General features: G+C 51.1%; 1 protein-coding gene across 1 annotated transcript in view; it reads left to right on the forward strand.

Annotated features, from left to right (window-relative positions):
- EPHB1 (EPH receptor B1) overlaps positions 1 to 15,135 on the forward strand; it is a 79,275-nt gene that overhangs the window by 30,097 nt on the left and 34,043 nt on the right. The gene's annotated exons all lie outside the window — the stretch shown is intronic.

A 15,135-nucleotide genomic window follows, 5' to 3' on the forward strand; every position in this document is an offset into this window, starting at 1 on the left:
GGTCAGTGGCTAGACCTGGTGAGCAGTGTGGCAGTGCTGGTGCTGCTGCCACCCTGCTGGAAGTCACCTCTGTGGTGTGGTGCCTTCAAAGTGCTGCACTCGCCAGACAGGCTCTGTCCTCGTCTGCCTCGTTATTTCCCTGGCAGAGCCGCGCAATTCTCTGTGTTAATTGGAATTGTTGTACTGCTTTTTGGGTTCCCCAGCCACGTGTGCTGCTGCCTGCTGGAGTCCTGCAGTGTGAGGCTATAAATATGGAATCAGTGCTCACTACTTTTTTTCTCCTTTTGCCCTTGTGGTGAATATTTCCCAAATTCCATTGGAGTGTTGGGGTTTTTTTCTATAGGCCACTCTTTCCTTCTTCTCTCCCTAATTCAGGTGTTGGTTTTGCATGCTGCTTGGAAGGAGTGGAGAGGGTGGGGCTTTTTGCTCACCATGTTTTATCCAAACAGCTTCTGGAAGGTTAACACCATCCTGACAAGGAAGGGTTGGGAAGAAGAAGGTTGAAGTGCTTAAGGGCTGGTTTGGCAGGTTGTGATGGGAAGAGGTTCAGCTTGGATCTCTTTTGATGCAGGTGGAGGAATGTGTGTACCACCAGGCTTGGCTGTGATGCTCCTTGGGGAGCCCCTCAAGGTGTTTCTTCTCCACCTGTAACTCTGGATGTGTGGAAATAGCAAAGCTGGGATTCAGGCTGTGGAGAAGCTGGTTTGATAGTTTGCTCTAAACCTGGGAACTTGTGTAGGCTTTCACCACGCAAAGCCTCATTCGCACCTGGCCAAGGTGGGGGCGGTGACACATTCCTGTGCCAGGGCTCTGACAACCAGGAAACCCCCAGAATCCTTTCTCAAACAGCATGGCTGGGGGATTCCTATGAGTTTCGTGGTTGAGCTTTAGGGTGGTTTTGTTCCCAGCAGGAGATTCCTTTGAGGAGCTGAAGTTCTCAGTCAGAGGGAGGGCTCTGCAAACGGAGCGTTTCTGGCGGACGTTCCTCTGCTATTGAACCAACACACAGAAAGCACACATGGTTGTGTGGCAAAATGACATTTCTCATCATGGGAAAACAAATACCAATTTTAGCTAAACACTGGAATTGGGAAGTAATGTCACTTTGCCAGAAATGGAGGAAAACAGTGACAATGTAGAAGTGTGGGTTTTGGTGGTGTTGACCCATCTGCCAGCTGGAGTTAGGTGGGGTCTTGAGTGCTCCTGACCCCTGGGAGGACTGTGATGCACCTTCTCAGTGCTTGGGGAAGGGCAGAGGGTTGACAACACCAGGACGAGGGGCATGGGAGCAAACCTGCTGAGAGTGGGTGTTAGACCCCTCTCCATGGCTTTTCTTATTTCCATTCCTTGTGCAAACTCCAGCAGGGCTGTGAAGTGTTCAGGCCATCAAAGCTACACCAAGCAGACCCCAGGAAATTGGGGATTTGTTGGGTTTTCTGTGCCCTGGTGCCTGTCTCCAGCTGGGCTCCCCCTCCTCAGCACTGATCCCCAGGGAGAAACTGCTGAGCTCCTGGTGAGCATTCTGCTTTTGCATGGGGAGTGTGCTTTGTGTTCAGACTGCTTGAGGGGAAGATTAAGGGATCCTGGCAGCTCCTTGGAGTAGGAATATCCTTTATAGATTGACTGGCAGCATGTAGGATCCTGAAAGGCACCAGAGTATGCTGTGGGTGGAGGGCAAGCAGGTGTTAAATGGCACCAAGCACGTCTGTGATGACAGGAATGTGCTGTTTGATGATTCCATGGGTGCTGGTAAGATGTTGTCTGTGGAGGAGAGCTTCAAGAATTTTCCAGTTCCCATGTCAGGAGGACAGAGAAGAGGCTGGGATTGAATGAGACCTGTGTGTCTGAAAGCCCTGCTCAATGCTGCTGAGGAATCCAAGTCCTATATATCCCTCATCCCCTGGAAGTTCACTAAAACCCCTCCTAAAAGCTTGATCCAGAGTTAATATCTTGAATTTTGGAAAATTAACTGTGTTTGAATAGAAATCTGACCTTGGGTTGGACTCTGGCTCCGTGGTATTTCATTGGCCATTAAGCTCCTCCTTGTATCCCCATGGGCCTTGGAGCTGGCAAGGGAAGACCCAAGCCCACTGCTGCCCTTCATGAAGGTTGGTGGGCAGGAGGTGTTACATTGCAAAGTTCAGAAATAAAAATTCCTTGGTTTTCTGTTTGACTTTGTTTTCTCAGAAGGGGTTTTATTCCTCTGCCTGGTGTGCCTGGCAGGGAAGCTGCCAGGATTGCACCCTGGCTCCTGGGAAGCACATACTCCTGACATCTGCTCCAAGCCTTCATCAGCCTGAGATGAGGCACTTAGCAAGCCTGTGGGAATTGTCACCAAAGAAAAAAAAAAGAACAACAAAAAAAGAAAATCCCTCAGTATTTGAAGACTGCAGAAATAGGCTTAATTCCTGTGTGGTGGGGGAAAAGATAGGGTTGGATGGTTTGGCTCCCCCAGCTTGTCTCATCCCTGCTCCCCTGGGAAGAAGGCTGTGCCTATCATGGGGCCATTAGATGGAGCGGGTTCGTGCTGACAGTGGAGCTTGGGCCACTCAGGGATTCATTAATCCCAGCTTTTAGTGGCACTTAGGGCTCGAGGGAGGCACAGGCACAACGTCATCTTCGCTGGGGGTACTCAGAGCCCTGAGGAGATGATCCTCCTGTTTTGGGGTCAGAGGGATGGGGGTTGCTACCTCCACTGCGCCAGGGTGGGCATGGGAGAGAAGGGGAATTGTCTTTGGGGATCAGCCCCGTTATTTGTTCCCATCCCAGGCTGGTTTGGCACAGACTCCCTGTCACAGCTCTCAGCTGTGTGCCAAAACCCAGAGCACTGCCCAGCCCATCCTGTTGGACACCCTGTGCCCGTAGGGGCGGTGGGTCAGTGTGAGATGCAGGCTCTGCCTGAATCCCAAATGAATAATTCATTTGGTGTGCGAGAGAGCCCACACTCTCCTCGGGCTGATATTAAATCCATTTGTCTTGCTCTGCCCTGTCCCTCAGCCCTGCTTTATGGCTTCCTTGTGTGGTCAAGGGGCAATGCATCATGGTGCTGGGGAGGAGGTGGGAGGGAAGGTGGCAGCAGGGATCACTGGGAGGCGGGGAAAACCTTGGATAAGCAGGCTGGGTGGATTTTGCTTTTTCTCCCCGAGGAAGATTGTTAAACCCTTTCTCTCCTGGTGTTTGAAACCTGATGATGGCAAAGGAACCCCTCACTAGAATGCTGGCTGTTGTGTCTCTTGGCTTTCATCCCTGTTGAGTTTGAGGACTGGGCACTGTTTCTGTCTGCTGGAATCACGCTGGCTTTCTCTCCGACCTTCCCAGTGCCGGGCACTAACTCGGGCGCACGGAGAAGGAAAAAGTCTGGGACTGAACTACCTTTGTGCTGAATTTCTAGGTTGTATTTATAAACTCAGGAAGAAGGGGTGAGAGAGCAGTCCTGCTGCTTCCCGGCCTTGTCTCACTTTCAGTTTTCCCCTCCTGGCAAATTCCTGTGCTGGCGGGTTCGGGAGCCTCCAATCTGCCGCTGCTGCCTGTCTGCTGCAGCAGCTGGAAATCTGACCTGGCCGGGGGAAAAAATCAAAACAAACCCCACAAACCAAGAGCAAAGCTGGGCTGTAGTGCCTGCAACGCTTCCAGGCATCCCTGGCTTTCCACTCAGCAGCCGCTCCCCTATCCCATCTCCAGCCATGTCCTCCATCCTTCTTCACCTGCTGGGCTCTGCCCAGCCTTTGCCAAAGCTCTCTGTGGGTTTATCCTCATCTCCTTCATCCCTTTGAGTGCTCTGTCTCCTTTCCCTGTTTGTCCTTCCCTTCTGCCTTTTGTGTGGAGGAATGGATCGGGGAAAGGAGCAGCGGGAGGGGCAGGTCTGACCTTGAATGTTGAGGAGTGAGCAGCTCCATGCTGGTTCCCCTGTTATCCTCCCCTCCTGCCGAGCAGCCCTGGTGATAATTATTGATTCCCTCTCCTTATCCATCACAGAAGATTGGAAACAATGTGATTTATAAAGTGATTTTTAAATAACTGCAAACATTCTGCAATTAGCAGTAGAACAATTTGCTATCGCTTAAAACAAGGGAATAGTCAAATTTTCCCAATGCAATTGTTGTTGTCTTGAGAACTGGGAATTTTTGGGCTCTGGCTATGCCCTTGCCTGCCTTTTCCCTGCTCCATGGTCCAGCCTGGTGCCCCTGCACCATTTTGGGGTGCCCAGGAGTGGTTTTCTTTGGTGATGAAGGTGATGTTGGTTTTGTCCCATGTGTGAATGGCAGCAAGGTAGGTCATGGGGACGCAGGACCCTGCTCCCCATGCCTTTAGCTGTACCTATCCCATCCCAGTGTGCTGCAGCTCCATGTCCAGCTGCCTGGGTGCCTGGGGCAGGGTGAGCACACCAGGCATTGGCAGGGGCTGCAGAAAAGGCTTTTTTTGCTTTTCAAGATGGCTTAATTTTTTATTTCTTCTCCAGTCTGCTGGTCCATGCATATGCCCATATGGAAATCATCTTCTTTCCAGCCTCTGTGCTGACTTCTCTCCTCCCCACCACTCCATCTCATTCCAGCTTACCTGGCTTACAAGTGATCTTTTTTTTGAGATTTTATCCTCTAAAACAGGAGGGGAAAAACAAAGAGGTAAAAAGAAAGTGCTTCCCCTGCCCTTCTCTCCTTCCACCTGCCCTTGGATTTGGTTTAGCCAGGCACGGGATGGGGCCAGCAGCATCCCAGAGTGGGCCAGGTAGAACAAGGGCTGGGGACAAAAAATAAATATTTGGGATTAAGAAACAACAGCACTTCCTGAAGCTCTTTACTGGGGACCAGGCTTAGGACAACCAGTTTGTTCCCAAACCTTTCCAAACCTGTGGACAAACAGCTGATGCACACTGGGGTCTCTGCCTGGCAGCTGGGTAGAAATCAGTGATGCTCAGGATGATTTAATTGTTTTTCTAGGGAAAGTGTTTCCCTGAGGGTTGGAATTGGGATTTCAAGCTTTCCTCCTGCCCAGCAAGGCTGGGCACAGTCAGCACGCTGGGGCTGTGGATCTCCTCCTGCCTATGCACTGCTGTGCCTCTGCTCCCTGGGGCTTGGAGAACTGTGACACACTACCCCACTAACCATCCCAAAAGCTGCTTTTAGAATGGCAGCAAAGATGTCCAGGGGGTGTTTTATTTCAGGCTTAGCTGATCTACAAACCTCTGACTGCTCAAAATGGGCCATTCTCTCCTTTCTCTTTTTTTTTTTTTTTTTTTCTCCTTCCCCTTTTGTTTTTGTTTTTTGGCACAATATCAAGTTTCCTGCCCCTCTCCCATCCTGCATCAGCCCAAGCCGCTCTCCCTGCTCAGGCTGTGCTGGGAAGTGGAAGCTCTGCCAGCTCCTGCCCAATCCTGCTGGGGGAGGGAGGGAGGGATGCTCCCCTTTGTTGGAGGGGCTTTGCCTTTGCCTGGAAGCGATCTCCCGGCTTCCACCACTGGGTGGAACAGGCAGCCCAGTTTTACCACGGCCACACTGTGGAGGAGAAACAGTGGAATCACAAAGGAAAAAAAAAAAAAAAAAGGAGAGAGAAAAAGAAAAAAAGTGTGATTTTTTTCCTAAATTATGCCTTAGTGAAGGCATCCATTAACCTCCGTAATAATTTTGCAAGGAAAATGTCCAGAAAACCTTGTTAACTTTTTTTTCTAATGAGTGTGATGGGTTTTAATGAAACTCTTAATTAGACATTATTAGCCCAAATGTGCCTCTGATGGATTCAGGCCCTTTTCCTTCCCCCAGCACAGGGATGGGGAGGGTCCATGAGGCCTGGCTGCTGTTGGGGAGGAGGCTTGGGCACCACAGCCACCACTCCCTGTCCCTGTCCCCAAATCATCCCTGTGATCCAGACCCGTCTGAAGGAGAAAAAAGGGAGAAACACAGAAAATACCCCAGGCAGGGTGTGAGTGGGGGCCAAGTGAGAATGGCAGGGTTGGGATTCCCAAGCTGGACCATCACAGCAGTCACCTCAGAGGGATTAGGGACTAGCTTCCATCTCTGGCTTTGTTTTCCTGCTTATCAATTTTTTTCCTCCTTAAATTGTTCCACGGGCCATTTATGTATTTTTCTTCCCTACCATGAGAACTTCTGAGTGTTGATAACATTGATTCCAGCCTTAAAACAGGAAGAAAAATCCTCCTTTGATTTTCCCTTTCACCTAAGGGTCTTTCCTTGTGACTAGAGGCATAAAACTGCTTCCAAACCCTTGTTTGCAAATGGAGGCATAAAACTGCTTCCAAACCCTTGTTCTGTTAATGATCCAGTTAGGAAACTTCCTGTAGTAGCTGTAGACCCTGGGAAAATTAATTTTTGGAGGGATTTTGGGGTGCAGAGCTCCATGGGTCTTCATGAGCATCCCTGCAGCAGTGGGCTGTGAAACCCACCCATCTTAGCCAGCCTTCTCCACTGACCCAGCCCAGGAGACCTGGCTCTCACCCTGCTGCCTTTGCTGTCCAGCAGGAGCAGGGATTGTTCTCCTGGACAATGGGAGAGCCGCAAGGAAGCGCCAGATCCGGCCCATGTCCGGCAGCCGCATTGTTTCACCCTTGTTTGCAAATAGCCAGCACCTGGCAAACCCAGTGACTCAGCCAGGGACTTTTAAAGCCTTTCTATAACTTTTTCCTTTTTGTTTTTTGTTGGGTTGTTGGTTGTTTTTTTTTCAGTCACGAGAGGGCTCCTTTGGGAATGGCTCTTCTTGCTGCGGTTTGCTTGCCAAGGGGTGGGAATCTCACTCGTGTTTGGGGCTGTGCTGCACCCTACAGCCCGTGGGGCCAGTGTCTCTCCCAGCAGGATAACAGTAATAATTTCAAACATAATAAAAAGGAGTTTTTTACCCTGGCTGAGGAAGGGGCTGGAGCACCAGGAGCAGCTGAGGGAGCTGGGAAAGGGGCTTAGCCCGGAGAAAAGGAGGCTCAGGGGGGACCTTCTGGCTCTGCAAAACTCCCTGACAGGAGGGGACAGCTGGGGGGGTTGGGCTTTGCTCCCAGGGAACAGGGACAGGACAAGAGGGAATGGCCTCAAGAGGTTTAGATTGGGAATTAGGGAAAATTTCTTCACCAAAAGGGCTGCCAAGCCCTGAAACAAGCTGCCCAGGGAAGTGATGGAATATCTATCCCTGGAAGTGTTTGAAAGCTGTGTAGATGTGGCACTTGGGGACGTGGTTTAGTGTTGGCCTTGGCAGTGCTGGGTTAATGTTTGGGGTCAATGACCTTGGAGGGCTTTTCCAACCTAATGATTCTGTGATTCTATAATAATAATAAAATGGATTTTCCCCCCTCAAGCCATGAGATAACTCATCACCACTCCACTGTGCAAGGCATCATTTGGAAGCTGAGTTGGGCTGCAGTTGTGGGTGTCCTGCAATCCCTGCTGGGGGAAACAGCCATTCACTGATAATGTTTTAGTGAGTGAGAGACCCCAGAGTGGTGAAAAGTCCATGGCCCAGGTGGAGGGAGTTGCCCTGCTTTCCCCTGTGTGGGTTGGATGTTCCAGCTGGGACCGGGCTGAGGAAGGATGGAGCCCGCTAGGACGAGGGAGAAGTGATCAGTGCAGAATGCGAGGTTTTCATTTGCTGCCCTCTCGAGCCCCGCCGCGCGCTCGGATGGTGACAAATGGAGCGGTGCCGTGGGTGCCAGCTCTGAGCGTGGTACAGGGGGCCATTTGTCATGCCTGGTGCCTCAGATGGCAGAGGATGCGTGCAGAGGGGAGCAGGGAGATTAAATCACAGCGTGGCTCACGCTCTCAAACAGGCCCTTCCTTGGAGGAGCCATGGGAAAACCCATCCGTCTGCAGCCAGCGCAGCACTCACGGCCAAGGAACCTCCCTGCCTTTGCTGTGGGAGCATCAAACCAGAGCTGTGGGCACCCCAAATTCAGTTCTGCACCCACCCCAGGGGGGAATTGCTGTTCTCCCACCCTAGGCTCCAGCAGCAGCCGTGAAAATTTCATTAATGGCACGGAGGGAACTTCATTGCTTTGTTTTTGTGTTCAGCCCAGGACTCATCTGCTTGTGTCACATTTATTGTGTGAAATGGATTTGAGGCAGGAGAGCTGTGAGCTGGGGTAGGAGCTGGTCACCTTGGTGCTCTCAGAGTGGCTGCGTCCTGCCTGGGCATGGCTGGGCTCCCAGCAGCAGGGAGCAATTCCTGGGATAATGCTGTCCTTGTCTTTCCTCATCTCTTTCCTCCCTGGGGCCTCCCTGGGATGATGCTCTGGTAGGGGCTGTAGGCACAGAGTTTGTGGTGATTGGGGTGGGGCTGAGCCTCATTCCCAATTGGTTACAGCTGTGAGCAGCAGGTGAGCAGCACTGACAGCAACGAGCCCTGGAGTGCCCAGGGGCACTGACCAACCACCAAAGGGAGCAGAGGGCACACAGGTGCAGTGCATTAACAGGAGGGGATAAAAGGCTGAGCTAAAGATTAAGAAGGGCAGATGCTGGAAGCCTTCTGAAGTGGTGAGGTGTTGCTCTGTAGGGCTTGAAGCCTTCTGAAATGGTGTGGTGATGCTCTGTGTATTTTGGCTGTCTCCGTGCTGTGCTGGGGGAGAGTTGTGGAGCACAGAAGTGTGTGCCAAGCTGAAGGTGGAGAGCTGCAGCCTCAGGTCTGGTCTCTGGACTTTGGTACCTAAAACTCGTCTGTAAAAGCAGGGGCATCCTGGAGAATTGTATACAGGGGGAATTATGAATTGAATTTCTCTCCTGGCTCAAGCAGCTTTGCTGGGTCTGCAGCCCACAGAGGAAATTGCCCTTGAGGAGAGACACGATATTGACTTACACTTTTATTTTTTATTTTGTGCTTTATTATAGTACATATTGCATCCAGGCTCAACACATCTGCCCTGGCCCTGGACGTAGCTTTGGTAGGGGTTGGTGCTCACTGGCATTTGTCCTGTCCATGGTGCAGGGGAACCTGGTCACCCTCCTCACAAGCAGGGATTACTTTGATGTTTATGAGTTCTGCACTAATACAAAACAGGGAGTTTGAAATGGTTCTGGGCATGGCAGAAAGGTTCTCTGGGTGTTTCCAGGGGCTGTCATTCTCTGGCTAAACCCAAATCTCCTGTTTTTACCATGGACTTCTGTTTCAGCACACCAGGCAAGCAGGGGTGGCAGGAGAGACCTGGGATTATCACAGATCTCCTGCTTCACATCGGATCTGCTCCTGAGCTCTTAATCGTGTGTTATTATTGAAGACAACTTATTCTTAGAGAGCCCAAGGTGCAAATTATGTTTCACAGCTAAGAAAATCTTCCAGAGCTGCCTATGTACAGTAAATCCCTGCAGTCTCAGGTGGCTTTGACTTATGTGTAGCAGATGTTGAGGATGGAGGAGACCACTCCTTTGTGCCTGCTTGTTGCTATCACCAGCACAGACACAGGTGGAAATTTAGGCAGGGAGAAGCTGTCTGGGCTTAGAGGTGGGCTCAGTGAGTGTTCTTCCACCCTGCTGCTCTGAACATCTGTCCTGTCCCCAGTGGTGGCACCAAAATGGGCAGTGCCAGAGTGTTCACACTGCTTGCAGGAGGTTCTTTCCTGTCCAGGAGCTGTAGAGCAGGTTGCCTGCCCTCCCCATTGTGCCATAGGGGTGACCCAGTGTGGGACTCATGGAAGCCTGGAATGGTTTGGCTGGAAGGGCTTTTCAAAGGTGCCACCCTTGTCGGTGCTGTGTGTCCTCTCTCCTCTCTGCAGCTGGGTAGGAGGGTGCCTTTCCTCCCAGGAACAGTAATTATGGCTTACTCTGCTATAAATATTCATTGGGAAGCTCTCTTAATTGTTTTTCTAATTAATTCCTTGCCTGGCACTCTTGGGGTGGATGAGGAATGTGCCTTGGTTGGGATGTCCTCCCATGGCAAATCTATTCCTGGGCATAATCTTTGAGCAGTCAGCCAAACCACAGCCCCCCAGGGCTCCCCTCCTGCTGGGACATCTCCCCACCCCAGCGTGACCCGAGGCACGATGTCCTGCAGTGCTGTGGCAGGGACACAGGGAAGCTGTGTGTCCCCATGTCCCTGTCTGTGCCAGCCTGGCCCTGTGGCTGAAACTCTCCCCAGCCCCATCCTGGGGTGACTCTTCCTTCACGGTGTCAGCACTAACGAGGAACCACTTCAGATGTAATTAATGAGCACTTGATGCTCTCTAGATCGAGGGGACACTGCGTGGCATGAGCTGGAGAAGGAGGAAGAGGTGCCTAATTAGTTCCTGTTAGGGATGGGAGGTCTTTGCTTTCCAGCCAGGAGGGGACTGTGCTTTGGGGAGCCCAGTGGCAATGCCACCCCAATTTCCCAGTCAGAAGAGGGGCTGGAGACACATTGGTGGTTTCCAAAATCCCTAGTTGCAGAGGAAAGATGCATCTTTTTTCAGGGGGCTTCTAACCACAGCCCCTGCCAGCAGCTCTGGACCTGGGAAAGAACTTCTCCTGAAGATCCTCCAGGAATTTTTGTGCCCTTTCACTTCCCTGTTGATGAGGTGGCTTGATGGCTCATGCAGGCATTGAGGGGTGAACACAATGTCCTGGGTTAGGTAGCACGTGGAAGTATTGGCTCTTCCAGTCTGTGTCTGGCAACTCTGGAGTTTCACATTGCTGTGGTTCATGAGGGGAAAAAAATATTTCTCCATGGGGCCTGATGGCTGGAGTTGGGAGTAGAGCATCTCTTGGGACATAAGTCCTGGCCTCAATCTCAGTCCCCCATTTTGTTACTCCAAACTTGTTGTGAGCTTCATTGTGGATGACAGATGATGGTGGGGCACTGGCCTTGGACACTTCCAGGGATGGGGCAGCCACAGCTTCTCTGTGCACCCTGTGCCAGGGGCTCACCACCCAAGAATTTCTTTCCAATATCCAGTTTAACCTTGCCCTCTGTCCATGTAAAGCCCTTCCCCCTTGTCCTGTCACTCCAGGCCCTCAGAGCCCCTTTAGGCACTGGAAGCTCCTGCTTGCAGGGATGTTGGCCCTGGCAGAGGTCAGGCTGCAGCTGCTAAATCTATTTTTAAAGAAGAATGTGAGGAGGTTAAATAGCATCAAATCCTTGATGACAGCTTCATCCCCCTTTCATTTGTTGACTCAGACTAATGAGCTGGGGCAGTGAGGAGCAGCCTGTGCCTGGTACTGCCATGGCCACATGTCTGCTGCTCTCTCTGCTGTGACCCTCCCTGTGTATGTGTGTGAATTGTCTGGAGTTGGATTAATTTATTCAGTTGGATCACTCAGAATTGCTGGTTTATGGCAAGGAAGTGGAGCTGTGGTTGGGGAGCTGTGGCATGGGACTGGGCAGTGAGCCTGGAGCCAAGTGGAAACTAAAACACAACAAAACCTGAGTGGGAGAACAGTGATTTGGAAAAATGGCCATGACAAGTGCTGGGTTTTTTCCCCCCCTCTGGCTATTTTGGAGAGTGAAGTGACTTCCCTGCTCTGTGGCAAGCTGGCAGCCCCACGGCTCCATCTGCCTAGGGCGTGCCTGCTCTTCTCTTCCCATCCATCTGGGGCAGATTTTCTCTTCAGACCTTCAAAATCCTCCCAGCCGTGAAAAACAGAGAGAGTGGAGCCCGGAGTGGTGATTAAATGGGTGAGCATGGACCTGTTGGGAAGCTGCAGGCAGTGAGCAGCCAGGCACGTGGGAGCCTGAACCAGCTGCTTCCCTGCCCTGCTCGAGGCTGAAACTCCTCGTTTGGGGCCATGATGTCACCTAAACAGTTGGTGTTGAAGCTCCCTTGCATCCAGAGACCCCTAATTTTTCCAAGTAAGCCTTTCTGGGGGAAAACTGCTTCTGGGTGAGCATGGGCTGCATTTTGCTTCCAGTGAAGCATGTGGGGCTTACTCTGAGCATTTCAGTCTGTGAGCACCTTGCTCCATCAGCCAGGTTCTGGCTCCTCTGGGGTGAGGGCTGGGTTTTTGGGAGAGGTGAACAGGGATGCATTCAGTCCTGTTGCCTCTAATATTCCTTGCACAGCTCCCTGCAAGCACCTTTGAAATCCTGCCCTGCTCCAATTCATTTCTCATCCATGAGAAGAAAAGCAGAGGAAAAAAAAAAAACCCGAGAAAGGTAAAACCACATTGAATTTTACTTCCCTCCATGAATAAACCATGGCAGGCTGGCTCTGACTTTAATTTACATGTGTCCCAAGGCGGATCTAAGCCTATTCCTCCCGAGGTGCAGGGCTGGTTTAATTAAGCAGCTGCATCATGTGGAGCAGGGAGAGATGGAGCCCATGCCTGCAGGATGCCTGCCCTGATGCTGGGAAGCTCATGTTTATCTCATGAGTTTATCTCATGACTTTCTGCCTAGACAGTGCTGAAAGAAGGGAACACAATGGGGTGGGTGCTGTTTGTAATTCAGATGGCCCTGAGGCAGGAGCATCTCTGGGGGATCCAAAATTTGTGTGTTTGGCTACAAAATGGAGAAGTTTGCACCAAAAAGAGGTTTTGGGACAAGGATCTGGGGACAAGGCTCCACTGGGCTGTCCTGTGTGCGGTATTTTCGGGGTCCCCCGTGGCAGGAAGGAAATGATGAATCTGACTCCATGTTCTTAGAAGGCTAATTAATTATTTTATGGTATTATATTAAAGAATGCTATACTAAAACTATGCTAAATAATAGACAAAGGATACTTACAGGAGGCTTAACAAGATACTAATGAAAAAACTGTGACTCCTTCCAGAGTCCTGACACAGCCTGACTGTGATTGGTCATTAAGTTAAAACAATTCACATGTTGGAGAAACAATGTCCAAACGCATTCCAAAGCAGCAAAACACAGGAGAAGCAAACCAGATAATTATTGTTTTCATTTTCTCTGAGGCTTCTCAGTTTCCCAGGAGAAGAAATCCTGGCAAAGGGATTTTTCAGAAAATATGACAGTGACATCCTGTCCCTGTGTGCTTTGGTTTCTGGCATGGCTTGGGGTCCCTGTGCTGTGCTGAGCTCCCTCCTTGGGAGCAGGAGGATGCTTCAGGGAATGCTTGGACTTCCCTGTTCCTCCACCTGGGTTGCACTCTGCTCCCTACACTGAGGCCTGGATGCTGGGATTTGGTGGCTGATGGGGTATTTAAGGGCTGATTCTCCTTTCTTGGCATGGTCAGGGAGGCAGGATGGAGATACCCTCCGAGCTCTCCTGGCTTGGCATTGCTCCCAGTATGGAAAGCTCTCAGGATTAACTTGTGGATGCCTGGTGGAGGGTGGCATGGCAGAGCACCCCCTGGCACTGCTGGCTGCCTACTGGGCTCCCTGTGCCAGGCTGAGATGTTCCTGGAGAAACACTTGGCTTAATATAAAAGGCAATCACATCATTAAGAAGTAGGTATGGGGGCAGAATCCTCACAAAACAACCTGCCAGCCCCCTCCCCAACAGAGAGGCAGGAGGGAAGGGATGACAGGAGAGCACCATGCAGGGATGCAATTAAACCTCTGGCACCACGTGCCTGCTCCCTGCTTGGATGTGTGCAGGGAGGATAAGGAGGGGAATGAAAGCAGGGTGGGAAAGCAGCGCCCTTGTCACCCTTTGAAGGTGGGAGATGACAGCCTCTGCCTGTGGGTGACAACCTGCCCAATTCTGCTGCTTTTCCCCCCAACCTGCTGCCTGTGTTGTCATCATCATATCAAAGGCATTGAAGCCCAAATGCAAGGAGTGGGTGGCAGCTCGGGGTCTGTGTGTGTCCCCCCAGGGAACATGGGGTCATGGGGGCAAATGGGAGCCCTGGGAAGCTGTGCCAAGTGCTTGCCCCTGTAGTCACAGCATCCTCTCAGTGACACTTTGCTGTGGCACACGGTTTTGTGTGGGTGTTGATTCCCCTGGATGGTGTCTCTCAGCTGACAGTGTCTGGGAGGGTGTCCTAGCTGACACCTTGGCCACTCAGGGTGACAGCAGGATGGCAAGGAGAGCATTTTAAAGCACCCATCTCTGGGGCTAACCAGTTTGAAGGCTGAAAAATGGATGTGTTTTTTTCTTATTTTATTTTTTAATGTATTTAAAGATAGGTTCTGTGTCGTGGTGTCTATGAAATGCACAAGGGGTTTCTAGCAAGCATCGCCTCCCTTTTTTGGGGGGGTTTCATCAAAAAATTATGAGCCTTGTGCACAAGGTGTTGGGTTGAGATGCCAGTATTTTTTCTCAAAGATAAATTGTTGCTTGCAGAAAGTGGCAGGCTGCAAATGCTGTGAGCCACAGTTTCTCCTTTTTTCCTGACCTGGGCTGTCCTCAAACCCTGCTGCCCATCTCCCAGGGGTGTTGCTGGTGCTTCCACAGGTCTTTTTGGAGCAAGGCTGGATCATCCAGGCTCTTTAGTGCCTTTGCAGCTGACAATGCTCTCCACACCTCCAGCTTGCTTGAGGGCATCATCTTGTGCAGCACTGCTGCTTCTAACACAGCTTTTCATCACCTGCTGTGCCAGAGTGCCACAGGTGTCCTTAAAGACACAGGGATTGCCCTGGAAAAGCACTGGAGCCAAAAGGGAACCCAAACCAAGTGTGAATTTGGGGTTACCTGGAAAATGGGGTTAGCTCTGCCAGAGCAGGGACACAGGGGCATGGGATGGATGAGGCACTGCTGACTTGGTTTGCTGGCTGCTGGTGAGGGTTGGGGCAGGTCAGGGCTCTCTGAATCGCTGCTGAATCTGTAATTCCTTGGAGAAACTCCTATTTTAAAATCTGAGAAGGAAAAATGCCACTCTGCATCCCCAGGGAGCTTTAGAGCAAGTGAATGTAGAGGCAATGTCTCCTTTTTCTTCCTTTCTTCTTTTTTTTCCTCTTTTGACTTAAGCTTCCCTGAGAGAGTAATTAAAAAGTGCAAGTTCCAGGTGCTAACTGAGAGGATTTGGATAAGCTTGGATACCCCCATGCTTGAATATCCCCACTCTTGCACCCTTTCCACAGAGGCTGTGATGGTGGCTTGCCTCAGGCAGGAGCAGGGATGGATGAGCTGAGAGATCTGCTTCTCTCTGGCTCTTTCTAGGACTCCTGGCACCTGGAATACAATGATGCAGGATACAGGAGAGTGTTGAGCAGTGAAAAACCCTCAGGGTGCTGTTGTGTGCCACGAGTGCTTCCGTTATCCATCCTGCTGCTGGGCACTGCCCAGGCTCCCCAGGGAATGGGCACAGCCCCAGGGCTGCCAGAGCTCCAGGAGCATTTGGAC

This window comes from Serinus canaria, chromosome 9 (assembly GCF_022539315.1).
Source record: "Serinus canaria isolate serCan28SL12 chromosome 9, serCan2020, whole genome shotgun sequence".
NCBI classification, from domain to species: Eukaryota; Metazoa; Chordata; class Aves; order Passeriformes; family Fringillidae; genus Serinus; species Serinus canaria.